Source organism: Triticum dicoccoides, chromosome 1B (genome assembly GCF_002162155.2).
Source record: "Triticum dicoccoides isolate Atlit2015 ecotype Zavitan chromosome 1B, WEW_v2.0, whole genome shotgun sequence".
Lineage (NCBI taxonomy): Eukaryota > Viridiplantae > Streptophyta > Magnoliopsida > Poales > Poaceae > Triticum > Triticum dicoccoides.
Genome location: NC_041381.1, coordinates 596,870,450 through 596,873,746, shown reverse-complemented (window position 1 = coordinate 596,873,746; position 3,297 = coordinate 596,870,450).

Sequence of the window (3,297 nt, the reverse complement as noted above, 5' to 3'; positions counted from 1 at the left end):
TGATTGTATCGCATACAACCTTTCCTTACGAAAACTGGTAAGGAAACTCGTTTTGACATCCATCTGCCAGATTTCATAAATGCAGCTTGTGCTAACATGATTCCGACGGACTTTAAGCATCGCTACGGATGAGAAAATCTCATCGTAGTCAACTCCTTGAACTTGTGAAAAACTCTTCGCCACAAGTCGAGCTTCATAGATGGTGACATTACCATCCACGTCCGTCTTCTTCTTAAAGATCCATTTATTTCAATGGCTTGCCGATCATCGAGCAAGTCCACCAAAGTCCATTCTTTGTTATGATACATGGATCCTATCTCGGATTTCATGGCTTCTAACCATTTGTCAGAATTTGGGCCCACCATCGCTTCTCCATAGCTCGTAGGTTCATTGTTGTCTAGCAACATGACCTTCAAGACAGGATCACCGTACCACTCCGAAGCAGTACGCGTCCTTGTCGTCCTACGAGGTTCGGTAGTGACTTGATCCGAAGGATCATGATCACTATCATCAGCTTCCACTGCAATTGGTGTAGGTGCCACATGAACAACTTCCTGTGCCCTGCTACACACTGGTTGAAGTGATGGTTCAATAACCTCATCAAGTTTCCACCATCCTCCCACTCAATTCTTTCGAGAGAAACCTTTCCTCGAGAAAGGACCCGATTCAAGAAACAATCCCTATTGCTTTCGGATCTGAATTAGGAGGTATACCCAACTGTTTTGGGTGTCCTATGAAGATGCATTTTATCCGCTTTGGGTTCGAGCTTATCAACCTGAAACTTTTTCACATAAGCGTCGCAGCCCCAAACTTTTAAGGAACGACAGCTTAAGTTTCCCCAAACCATAATTCATACGGTGTCGTCTCAACGGAGTTACGTGGTGCCCTATTAAAGTGAGTGCGGTTGTCTCTAATGCCTAACCCATGAACGATAGTGGTAATTCGATAAGAGACATCATGGTACGCACCATATCCAATAGGGTGCAACTATGATGTTCGGACACACCATCACACTATGGTGTTCCAGGCGGTATTAATTGTGAAACAATTTCCATAATGTCTTAATTGCGTGCCAAAGCTCGTAACTCAGATACTCATCTCTATGATCATATCATAGACATTTTATCCTCTTGTCACAATGATCTTCAACTTCACTCTGAAATTACTTGAACCATTCAATAATTCAGACTTGTGTTTCATCAAGTAAATATACTCAACATCTACTCGAATCATCTGTGAAGTGAGAACATAACGATATTCACTGCATGCCTCAGCACTCATTGGACTGCACACATCAAAATGTGTTGCTTCCAACAAGTTGCTATCTTGTTCCATCTCACTGAAAACGAGGCTTTTTAGTCATCTTGCCCATGTGGTATGATTTGCATATCTCAAGTGATTCAAAATCAAGTGAGTCCAAACGATCCATCTGCATGGAGTTTCTTCATGCGTATACACCAATAGACATGGTTTGCATGTCTCAAACTTTTCAAAACGAGTGAGTCCAAAGATCCATCAACATGGAGCTTCTTCATGCGTTTTATACCAATATGACTTACACGGCAGTGCCACAAGTAAGTGGTACTATCATTACTATCTTATATCTTTTGGCATGAAAATGTGTATCACTACGATCGAGATTTAGTAAACCATTCTTTTAGGTGCAAGACCACTGAAGGTATTATTCACATAAATAGAGTAACCATTATTCTCCTTAAATGAATAACCGTATTGCAACAGACATAATTCAATCATGTCTATGCTCAACGCAAACACCAAATGACAATTATTCAGGTTTAATACTAATCTTGATGGTAGAGGGAGCGTGCGATGTTTGATCACATCAAACTTGGAAACACTTCCAACATATATCGTCAGCTCACCTTTAGCTAGTCTCCGTTTATTCCGTAGCTCTTTTATTTCGAGTTACTAACACTTAGCAACCGAACTGGTATCTTAATACCCTGGTGCTACTAGGAGTACTAGTAAAATACACATTAACATAATGTATATCCAATATACTTCTATTGAACTTGCCAGCCTTATCATCTACCAAGTATCTAGGGTAATTCCGCTCTAGTGACTGTTCCCCTTATCAAAGAAGCACTTAGTCTCGGGTTTGGGTTCAGCCTTGGGTTTCTTCACTAGAGCAGCAGCTGATTTGCCGTTTCATGAAGTATCCCTTCTTGCCCTTGCCCTTCTTGAAACTAGTGGTTTCACCAACCATCAACAATTGATGCTCCTTGTTGATTTCTACTTTCGCGGTGTTAAACATCGTGAATACCTCAAGGATCATCATATCTATCCCTGATACGTTATAGTTCATCACGAAGCTCTAGCAGCTTGGTGGCAATGACTTTGGAGAAACATCACTATCTCATCTGGAAGATCAACTCCCACTCGATTCAAGTGATTGTTGAACTCAGACAATCTGAGCACAAGCTCAACGATTGAGCTTTTCTCCCTTAGTTTGCAGGCTAAGAAAATCGTCGGAGGTCTTATACCTCTTGACGTGGGCACGAGCCTGAAATCCCAATTTCAGCCCTTGAAACATCTCATATGTTCCGCGACATTTCGAAAACGTCTTTGGTGCCTCTACTTAAACCATTTAACTAAACTATCACGTAGTTATCAAAACGTGTATGTCCGATGTTCGCAACATCGACAAACGATGTTTGGGGTTCAGCACACTGAGCGGTGCATTAAGAACATAAGCTTTCTACTGTCCGCATAATTGCTACTTTCAACTTTCAACTATATTTTCTCTAGGAACATATCTAAACAGTGGAACTAAAGCGCGAGCTTACGACATAATTTGCAAAGATCTTTTGACTATGTTCAGGATAATTAAGTTCATGTAATGAACTCCCACTCAGATAGACATCCCTCTGGTCATCTAAGTGATTACATGATCCGAGTCAACTAGGCCGTGTCCGATCATCACGTGAGACAGACTAGTCATCATCGGTGAATATCTTCATGTTGATCGTATCTACTATACGACTCATGTTCGACCTTTCGGTCTCTGTGTTCCGAGGCCATGTCTGTACATGCTAGGCTCGTCAAGTTAACCCTAGTGTTTCGCGTGTGTAAATCTGTCTTACACCCGTTGTATGTGAACGTAAGAATCCATCACACCCGATCATCACGTGGTGCTTAGAAGCGACGAACTTTAGCAACGGTGCATAGTTAGGGGAGAACACTTCTTGAAATTGTAATGAGGGATCATCTTATTTACTACCGTCGTTCTAAGCAAATAAGATGCATAAACATGATAAACATCACATGCAATCAAAT